Raw genomic sequence first — 10,296 nt, forward strand, 5'->3', positions numbered from 1 at the left:
AGTACGCATGACTTAGTTCGTTGCTGGAGGAAGGTAGCACAAAAACAGTTTTGAACTTTGAACGAGTGGTTGTGTGTGTGTGTTGCGGGGCGTTTTCAGTCTCAGGAGGATCGGGACACGCGACGGTTTCATCTGAAAATCGCTGAGCTCAGCGCAGTCATCAGGAACCTGGAGGATCGAAACGCCCTGCTTTCTGAAGAGCGCAATGAACTGGTAATTTATTGACGGCACGCTTGAAGGTTTGCGCTACGTTTGATGCGCGCCATCCAGCGAGGCACCCATTGCGCTTGCTTATTAGTTGAGCGGCGCGTCGAGTCGGTTGCCTGGTAGATGTCTTTTATTGGGAGCCAAAGCCACGATTCCGTTCAAACCGATGCAAAAGGAATGGATACGTTCTGGCCCGCGTGTTGTGCGTCTTTCACATCCCGCACTTCATGCTTGCAGCTAAAGCGACTGAGAGAAACAGAAAGCCAGTTTCTGCCACTCCTGTACAAAAACAAACGCCTGAGCAGGAAGAATGAAGAACTCTCGCTGGTGCTGTGTCGCCTTGAAAACAAAGTGCGCTTTGTCACCCAGGAGAACAAGGAGATGGCAAGCTTGGTAAGTCGACGCGGACAACGGCGGCGTGCCAACAGAGTCCACTGCATTTGTGTTCCACAGAGAAGGCCTAGTTCGCTCAATGACCTGGACCGCGGTTGCGGCCAGCAGGACGGTGAAATGGAGTTCCTTCAAGTTGTGGAGCAGCGGCACATCATCGACGACTTGTCCAAGGTCTTCAGGCAGGCGACTCGGTGCACGTACGGCAGCGCCACGCTCGCTCGCTGTCGCCAGGAAACCTTTTCCGTCCAAAGCTTGGCCGGCGGCCGCCATCCAAAAAATTGGCCCCTTAAATTCCGACCTTTCAAGCAGGAGCATTGTGCGCACGCGTTTGAACACGCTTTAGACTTGTTTTGCCGTTTTCAGCAGCTCAAAGCTCCCGTTTTGTCAGCGCCTTTGCCACTCGCTGTGCGCTGAAAACGACGGACTTGCCCGGCTGCTCAGCCCGTCAACCATGAGCCGCGAGCGCGACATCATTGTCCGTAGGCAGCTAGTGGCAAAATGCACCCTGTTAGAGTTGCGCTCGCTCCAACTTATTTTGCAAGAACCACACGGGAGACAAGTAAGTTCTTTTGGACACCTGCAGGTGGAGAGTCCATCCGTTGTACGAATGAAGTCTGACTCTCGGCTCCTGCACGAGCATTTTAATTAAGAGAAACAGGGTGGGTGTAAGAGTGGATTGAATAGAGGAAGCCCTTGACCTCTAGTCAAAACATAGCAAGGGGTGTTTTACGACTTTGTGTAGGAAGGGATAAGCGATAGGGATAAATAAGGGATAAATAATATTATTTATTACAGGTTGCAGTCAAAGTCAAAGCAACATAATGATACGATAAAGATAATCTGGAAAACCCTGACACACCCTGTAGTTGTCACTTTTGGAAAAGACGAGCGTCCCTCCAATCATCGCCGGTGACGTGTTTTTCAGGCTCTGGAGACAGGAGCTCATGTCAGAAATGTCATTGTGAGTCGCGTTTGTTTCTGCGCCGGAGCCGTTCGTTCCCTTTGCATCCAAAGAATCTCAAAGGCGGATTATTTGTGTCGACAGGAGAGAGATTTGCTGCTACGATACCGACGTCGAGAATCTCTGAGGAGGAACAAAGCGTGAGGTCCTGCAAGGTGAGTCTGTTTGTTTGCGGCTGCTTGGTGTTGCGCAAGATGAAATGGCCTTTTTCTCGCTATCGTTCCTCTCGTCGATTCATCGTGAGGTGTCGCTTCAGTTTGTTCAGAGAGATGTTTGCTTCCGCGCCCGCAGGTCATCGAAACATTTTACGGCTACGACGAAGACGTGTTGGTGGACTCGGACGGATCGTCCTTGTCTTTTCACACCGACAGAACCCCCGACACGGAACCTGAAGAGGTAGCCCGCCATTTCTGCCAGCGTATTGGCACCAAACATTCCTCTTCAGCCTGGAATCGGACTCGTCTTTGCGTCGCGGGTGCTTTGTCGCCGGTCTGACTGATTCTGGTACTAGTGCTGTGTTGCATTGGTGTGTGCATGAAGAGGCGGAGCTTCGCTACCGCCAGCTGACGCAAGAATATCAAGCGCTGCAACGAGCCTACGCTCTGCTAGCCCAGACCAGCGAAGGGGACTACGACGCCGAGAAGGAGATCAAGGTGGCGCCCCTTCCCGCAACCCCCGGCCGGGTCGCAGCCTCCCCGTTCTCACCCAGCCTCGGGTGTTCTCTGGTCTGAAAGGAGGAGGAGGAGCCTCCCTCCTCCTACTTTCAGACCAGAGAAAAGCTGATGGTAGAAATGGGTCACTATCAAAGCAGAGTAGCAGATCTGGAGTCAGCGCTGAAGCAACAAGGACAGGTAAGCTCATCAATGAGCACACCTTTTTCTCAGACAAAATAGCTACATTCTTCAGTCACTCATTCGTCTGGCATTACTGGACCAACCCCCCCCCCGAATGTGGCTGGGAAAATGCGGAGAAAAGCAAATGTCATTTTCCAGTCAACCAAAGAATTTGTGGATGAAAATGACACAACATTCCAAAGCTGTCCACGCGTTTGTCTCTTCTAGAATGTCAAGTGGGTGGAGGAGAAGCAGCTGCTGCGTCAGAGCAATCAGCAGTTGGCCGAAAAGGTGACGGAAAGAAAGGCGCTGGGCGGAGTCGCTTGGCGTCACACCCGTCGGGAAGCCCCGCAGATGAGGTCTGGCTGTCTTTTCAGGTCAGGCGGATGGAGGCGGAAGAAGCGCGTCTGAAAGAGCACATCCAGGATATCCGAGACCAAAACGAACTGCTTGAGTTCCGCATCCTGGAGCTGGAGGTGGGAAGACTCGCACAAGCGTGTTGAGGCCAGAGATGTGACGGACGGACGGACGGACGGACGGATGCATGCCTCTGCCTTTCAGGAGAGGGAGTGGCGCTCCCCCGTCTTGAAGTTTCTGCAAGTCCGTTTCCCAGACGGCCTCAGCCCTTTGCAGATCTACTGCGAGGCCGAGGGCGTGAGCGTACGTAAGGCGTCCCTCGCAACCCTAACCTTAACCCGAGGTCCCAGAACACCTTACATTGCTCCTTGCGCCTTTCCCCCGGACATCGTCATCAGTGATCTGATGAAGAAGCTGGACATCCTGGGCTATAACGCCGTAAGTGTATGTCGAACTCCTTATGTTCGCACTCCACGAGACTCGGCGGCTCAAATGTGACTTTTGGAAGGCTTTGCGCTGAAAGAAGCTTGTTGACGCTGTGCCTTTGGGCTCTTCTATGTTCTGCAAGCAGAAGGGCTACCTGGATGAAGAGTTGGACTTCAGGAAGTGTTCCATGGACCAGGCTCATAAGGTAAGCCGCCCTCAAATCTCCCGCCGGACCACTGATGGACGAGGATTGCGGCCCAGAGGATCCTGGAGCTGGAGGCCATGTTGTACGAGGCGCTACCGCAGCGGGACTGCCCCGCCACGGACGGCGAAAAAGCCAGCCACGCTGGCGTGAATGACGTGCTGACGGCGGATCAGAGAGAAGAGCTTAGGAGCGCCGTGGACCAATGGAAGCGAGCCCTGATGTGCGAGTTGAGGGAGCGCGACGCTTGCATCCTCCAAGAGAGAATGGATCTGCTGCACAGCGCGCAACAGGTAAGGGCCCAAAGCCAGCCCGGCACTTACTTGCACGCTTACTGGCTTTTGAATGCCACTTTCCATTTGTCCGTCCTAGAGGAACAAAGAGCTGAAAGAATTCATCGAAGCTCAGAAGAGACAAATCAAACAATTGGAGGAGAAGTTTCTGTTTCTCTTTCTATTCTTCTCCTTGGCCTTCATTCTGTGGCCCTAACACCAGCTGGTGAGTGAGCTCCATCGGCACCGCACTCGACACCTCCGATACACTGCCAGCCGGTCTCAGACGTTGGCAGACGCTCCGATGCCAACGTATACCCCCCGCCACGGTGACAGAGGCACCGCGTCACACCGGCGCTCATCCAATCAGAAGGCAGGAAAAGCAAATTCACATGCAGGGCACTTTTGAACCAGAAAAGAGCGCCACAAAAAACGGTTGTTGCCCCAAACGCGCACTAAAAAGGGTCAGAATAACAAGAGTCCCACTGGCCAGCCGGGGCCACCCGTCCAGCTGTTTCTTCAGGGGGGAAAAAAATTGGAGTCACCGGTGAGTACATTTTGCATTTAGCTCTGCTTTTCTGCTTCTGTCTTCAAGTGTGTGGCATCCTGCGATCAAAGATTCAGCCAACCCCAAAGCGGTTGACCTCAACGTCCCACCACCATGCCTACCAGAGCAGGTGACGTGATGCTTTGGACATCCTTCCGTCTCAGATGCCCAAAAGTACTCTTTGCCACATCTGCGGCAATACGGTGTCTTTTCAAAGGTGCAAATAAATCCAGCGTGGGCGGAACACGCACGTCTTCGGTTTTTCCCGCTTTGTTTGTGTGACAGCTGTTGTGAAAATTTTATACAAATAAAGTTGTATAGTACAGGTTTGGCCAAGCCGCAACTCCCGAACCGCATGCGGCTCTTTTATGTTCATATCAACATTTGTGTGTGTGTGTGTGTGTGGGGGGGGGGGGGGGGGGGTTGTGCGTGTTGGCTTCACTTGAGTTCAATTTGGTATTTTTGTCATAAGCGCATGTGGTGAAATTCCACAAAGTAGGATGGGCAAACACATTTCTTTAAACTATGAGTGTCAATTGGGCTCTCGAAATGGCAGGGAAAAGATGCACAGCAAAACGATAATACGTAGATGAACACAGGACGTTTTAATCAGAGTGGGAAAGTTTCTATTTTTTGTTGAACGTGATGGCAAACCATTCTGCCTGATATGTCAGACCTCAGCGCATTTCAAAGATTCAAATCTTCAGCGCCATGCACTTCAGCTCACTCCATGCTAACATTGATCATGCGTCGAACCCGCAACATCATGCTTAAGAGGTGGCCATGCTAACCAGTGCGCCATTATGTCAACGCATAATAACTAAGTCTACTGATCAAAACAGCGGTTACTATATGACGTCGCTACGTCGTGGTCACGTGACGCAGACAAGACGTCAATGGACGTGGGCAGAGTTAACTTGTTTAAAAGGGAGTGGGCAGAAGAAATATTTAATTTATTTAAATCTATTTTGAGTGCACACCATTATGCCAATGCATAACAACTGTAAATCTACTAAACAAAACAGCGGTTGCTATATGACATCTGCCACGTCGTGGTCACGTGACATACGATGGGCGTAACTTTCGCCGGAATTCAAATCCGCGGGGAGAGTTAACTTGTTTAAAAGAGAGTGGGCAGAAGAACTATTTAATTTATTTAAATCTATTTGGTGTGTGCGCCATTATGTCAATGCATAACAACTGTAAGTCTACTAAACAAAACAGCGGTTGCTATATGACGTCTGCCACGTCGTGGTCACGTGACGCGGACGTGACGTCGACGCCTACTTTACATCCCACCGATCACAGGACCCCTCGGCTGCATAACCGTGCCCCCTTCCCAACCAATCGGATTTGCTATACGCGAAAACGACGCCAATGGAAAGAGCTTCCGCCCAAATTTAAATCCGTGGGCGTGGCTCGCAGCAGGAAGTAGGAAAATGGCGGCGATGTTGACAAAGACACAGCGGATGGTAACATACGACTAACAAGAGAAATATTTTTATTTTCTGCTTGCAACTGGACCGTCCAGAGCGTACACGGTAAGTACAACTCATCGTTTTTAAAAAGAAGTACTTTTGTTGCCCTGAAAAGCGAGTGAGCGTGGCGTTTGTGGGGGACGTCGAATTTCGACGATTCTTTCTGGTCAACGGTTGTAAATGATTGTGTTGATTAAAAAAGAAAACTTGATGTAACTCTACTTTTAACTGCCGTTTCAGATAGATTTGGAATTGCATCACATCCAATTTTGCCTAGAGCGTACACGGTAAGTAACACTCGTTGTGTTTAAGGAGATTTACCTTTGTAATAGCAGAAGTGTAGCCGCGTTGCGTTGTACGTGTGAAAATTGGTCGAGGCGAAATGTTAATGTTTAATTTCATTCCTTTAGGTTCCACGGTGTTTGTTGGCTGCAAGTTTTCCACTGCAAGAAGAGGCTCATATCATTGACCAGGAGCGAGCTACAATGGTGAGTAGCCATAACATTTATGTTAAACACTTCCTATTTCATGTCTAACAGTACTTGATTTAACAAATAACCATAAATAAATACAGTGTGGGCACTGAAGTTAACATATGTGATTATACTGCCTAATCTGTCACCGAGTAGATTGTTGCAAAGTAATATAAGATCCAAAGTTGTAATTCAGAATAGTTTTCAAAAGAAGGCCATTAGAATTATATACAAGTCTGATTACCCTGAACAAGCTATTAATTAAATCACAAATTCTTCAATTCAAAGATTTGGTAGATTATCAGACAAATAATGTCTAACAGTAATTGATTTAACACATCACGATAAGTAGATTGAGTGTGGGCACTCTCAAGTTAACATATATGATTATACTGCCTAATCTGTTACAGAGTATGTTGTTGCCAAGTAATGTAGAATAGATCCAAAGTAGTAATCCAGAATAGTTTTGAAGAGGCCATTAGAATAATAAACAAATCTGATTACCTTGAACATAATAACAAGCTAAGTGTTTAATATGTCCTATGAAGTCAAAATTGGGCACCATCATGTGGTGAAATTTGGAATTGCATCACATCCAATTTTGCCTGGGAACAAACAGATTAAATAAATCTTAGTTTTGAATAAGCCACTCCTTCTCAAACAAGTAAACTCTGCCCATTTCGCGCAGTAGATGTTCTGTTAATATCTAGTATTTATACAAAGTCATAATTTAAATTGCTTTCAACCTTCATTCATCGGTTCAACCAACATTACTCGCTCTTATTACCAACTTGTATTGATTTAACTAAGCGTTTAATACTTCCTATCAGGTCTCAAGGCAAGATTTGGCAAAATACAGTTTCAGCAAATCCAATTTTGCCAGGGAACAAAAATAGATTAAATAAACTAAATAAGTCTTCTTCCCATTAAATAAATCAGAAAAGTCTGTCTTGTAACCAGTCCTCTTCAAACAAGTAAAGTCTGCCCATTTTGTGCCGTAGATTTTGTGTCTATGCCTAGTATTTAAACAAAATCATAATTTAAACGACTTCTTTCCTTCATTCACTTTGGAAATTTGGAATTGCAGCAAATCGAATTTTGCCAGGGAACAAAAATAGATCAATTAAACTAAATAAGTCTTCTTCCCATTAAATAAATTAAAAAAGTCTGTCTTGTAACCAGTCCTTTTCAAACAAGTAAAGTCTGCCCATTTTGTGCCGTCGATTTTGTGTTAATGCCTAGTATTTATACAAAATCATAATTTAAAGGACTTCATTCCTTCATTCACTTTGGAAATTTGGAATTGCAGCACATCAAATTTTGCCTGGGAAGAAAAGTAGATTAAATAAATTTAATAAGTCTTACTACTTCCCATTAAATAAATTAAATACGTCTTACTTGTTCCCACTCTTTTTCAAAACAGTAGTTTAAAACGAGGGCCCTTCACTCAATCTTTAACCTCAACCCCGCACGTTGTGTTGTATCTGTGAATGTTGGTTGTGGCCAAATGATAGTTTTCTTTCATTCGTTTAGGTTCCAAGAAAACTTGATGTAACTCTACTTTTAACTGCCGTTTCAGATAAGCGGGTATTACGTCGCAGTCATGTGCCGCGGATATGACGTAATTGCCCGAACCTCCGCCAAAATTCAAGTCTGTTGGCGCGATGGCCGTGAGCCACTGAGCAGCGACGATTATCAACGGAAATATCTTTATTTTCTGCTTGCAACTGGACTGTCTAGAGCGTACACGGTAAGTAACACTCATTGTGTTTAAGGAGATTTACGTTTGTAATAGCAGAAGTGTAGCCGCGTTGCGTTGTACGTGTGAAAATTGGTCGAGGCGAAATGTTAATGTTTAATTTCATTCCTTTAGGTTCCACGGTGTTTGTTGGCTGCAAGTTTTCCACTGCAAGAAGAGGCTCGTATCATTGACCAGGAGCGAGCTACAATGGTGAGTAGCCATAACATTTATGTTAAACACTTCCTATTTCATGTCTAACAGTACTTGATTTAACAAATAACCATAAATAAATACAGTGTGGGCACTGAAGTTAACATATGTGATTATACTGCCTAATCTGTCACCGAGTAGATTGTTGCAAAGTAATATAAGATCCAAAGTTGTAATTCAGAATAGTTTTCAAAAGAAGGCCATTAGAATTATATACAAGTCTGATTACCCTGAACAAGCTATTAATTAAATCACAAATTCTTCAATTCAAAGATTTGGTAGATTATCAGACAAATAATGTCTAACAGTAATTGATTTAACACATCACGATAAGTAGATTGAGTGTGGGCACTCTCAAGTTAACATATATGATTATACTGCCTAATCTGTTACAGAGTATGTTGTTGCCAAGTAATGTAGAATAGATCCAAAGTAGTAATCCAGAATAGTTTTGAAGAGGCCATTAGAATAATAAACAAATCTGATTACCTTGAACATAATAACAAGCTAAGTGTTTAATATGTCCTATGAAGTCAAAATTGGGCACCATCATGTGGTGAAATTTGGAATTGCATCACATCCAATTTTGCCTGGGAACAAACAGATTAAATAAATCTTAGTTTTGAATAAGCCACTCCTTCTCAAACAAGTAAACTCTGCCCATTTCGCGCAGTAGATGTTCTGTTAATATCTAGTATTTATACAAAGTCATAATTTAAATTGCTTTCAACCTTCATTCATCGGTTCAACCAACATTACTCGCTCTGATTACCAACTTGTATTGATTTAACTAAGCGTTTAATACTTCCTATCAGGTCTCAAGGCAAGATTTGGCAAAATACAATTTCAGCAAATCCAATTTTGCCAGGGAACAAAAATAGATTAAATAAACTAAATAAGTCTTCTTCCCATTAAATAAATCAGAAAAGTCTGTCTTGTAACCAGTCCTCTTCAAACAAGTAAAGTCTGCCCATTTTGTGCCGTAGATTTTGTGTCTATGCCTAGTATTTAAACAAAATCATAATTTAAACGACTTCTTTCCTTCATTCACTTTGGAAATTTGGAATTGCAGCAAATCGAATTTTGCCAGGGAACAAAAATAGATCAATTAAACTAAATAAGTCTTCTTCCCATTAAATAAATTAAAAAAGTCTGTCTTGTAACCAGTCCTTTTCAAACAAGTAAAGTCTGCCCATTTTGTGCCGTCGATTTTGTGTTAATGCCTAGTATTTATACAAAATCATAATTTAAAGGACTTCATTCCTTCATTCACTTTGGAAATTTGGAATTGCAGCACATCAAATTTTGCCTGGGAAGAAAAGTAGATTAAATAAATTTAATAAGTCTTACTACTTCCCATTAAATAAATTAAATACGTCTTACTTGTTCCCACTCCTTTTCAAAAAAGTAGTTTAAAACGAGGTCCCTTCACTCAACCTTTAACCCTATTTATTCACCTTCTAGGCTAAGTGTTAAAGGCTAAGTGTTAAAGGCTAAGTGTTAAAGGCTAAGTGTTAGAGGCTAAGTGCCAGAGGCTAGGCGCCAGAGGCGAGTTTTTGTGGGCTGAAGTTTTAGTGGGGTTAGTGTGAATACAATCCAAAAGAATACAACAGAATACAATACAATAGAATATAATACATAGATTAAATTCAATAGCTCTTACTACTTCCCATTAAATACATTAAATACGTCTTACTTGTTCCCAATCCTTTTCAAAAAAGTAGTTTAAAACGAGGGCCCTTCACTCAACCTTTAACCTCAACCCCGCACGTCACATTGTGTTGTATCTGTGAATGTTGGTTGTGGCCAAATGATAGTTTTCTTTCATTCGTTTAGGTTCCACGGTGTTTGTTGGCTATGTTTTCCACTGTCAGAAGGATGAAAATACAAAGTACAACGCTTGGACGTGGGCGAAGACGTCACCGGTGAGTCCTTCCTTCCTATTTATTTACCTTCTAGATGCTAGAGGCTAAGTGTTAGAGGCTAAGTGTTAGAGGCTAAGTGTTAAAGGCAACACAATACGAACAACACAACACAATACGAACAACTCAACACAATATGAACAACACAATATGAACAACACAACACAATACGAACAACACAACACATTACGAACAACACAACACAATACGAACAACACAACGATACTGCACTGAACAACACGATACCGCACTGAGAAACACGATACCGCACTGA

General features: G+C 44.3%; 2 long non-coding RNA genes across 2 annotated transcripts; both read left to right on the top strand.

Moving 5' to 3' along the window:
- The first annotated feature begins 1,850 nt into the window (after nucleotides 1-1,850).
- On the top strand, nucleotides 1,851-3,183 carry LOC148390155 (uncharacterized). The gene is made up of 4 exons (XR_015861924.1): nucleotides 1,851-1,957; nucleotides 2,102-2,685; nucleotides 2,772-2,870; nucleotides 2,956-3,183. It is a non-coding gene; the product is annotated as an uncharacterized LOC148390155 (long non-coding RNA).
- Nucleotides 3,184-7,733: 4,550 nt separating this feature from the next.
- On the top strand, nucleotides 7,734-10,025 carry LOC148390156 (uncharacterized). Its single transcript, XR_015861846.1, has 3 exons — nucleotides 7,734-7,899; nucleotides 8,023-8,100; nucleotides 9,937-10,025. It is a non-coding gene; the product is annotated as an uncharacterized LOC148390156 (long non-coding RNA).
- The last annotated feature ends 271 nt before the right edge of the window (nucleotides 10,026-10,296 follow it).

Source organism: Syngnathus floridae, chromosome 12, assembly GCF_059516105.1.
Source record: "Syngnathus floridae isolate MCC-2025c chromosome 12, RoL_Sflo_1.0, whole genome shotgun sequence".
Taxonomy (NCBI): domain Eukaryota; kingdom Metazoa; phylum Chordata; class Actinopteri; order Syngnathiformes; family Syngnathidae; genus Syngnathus; species Syngnathus floridae.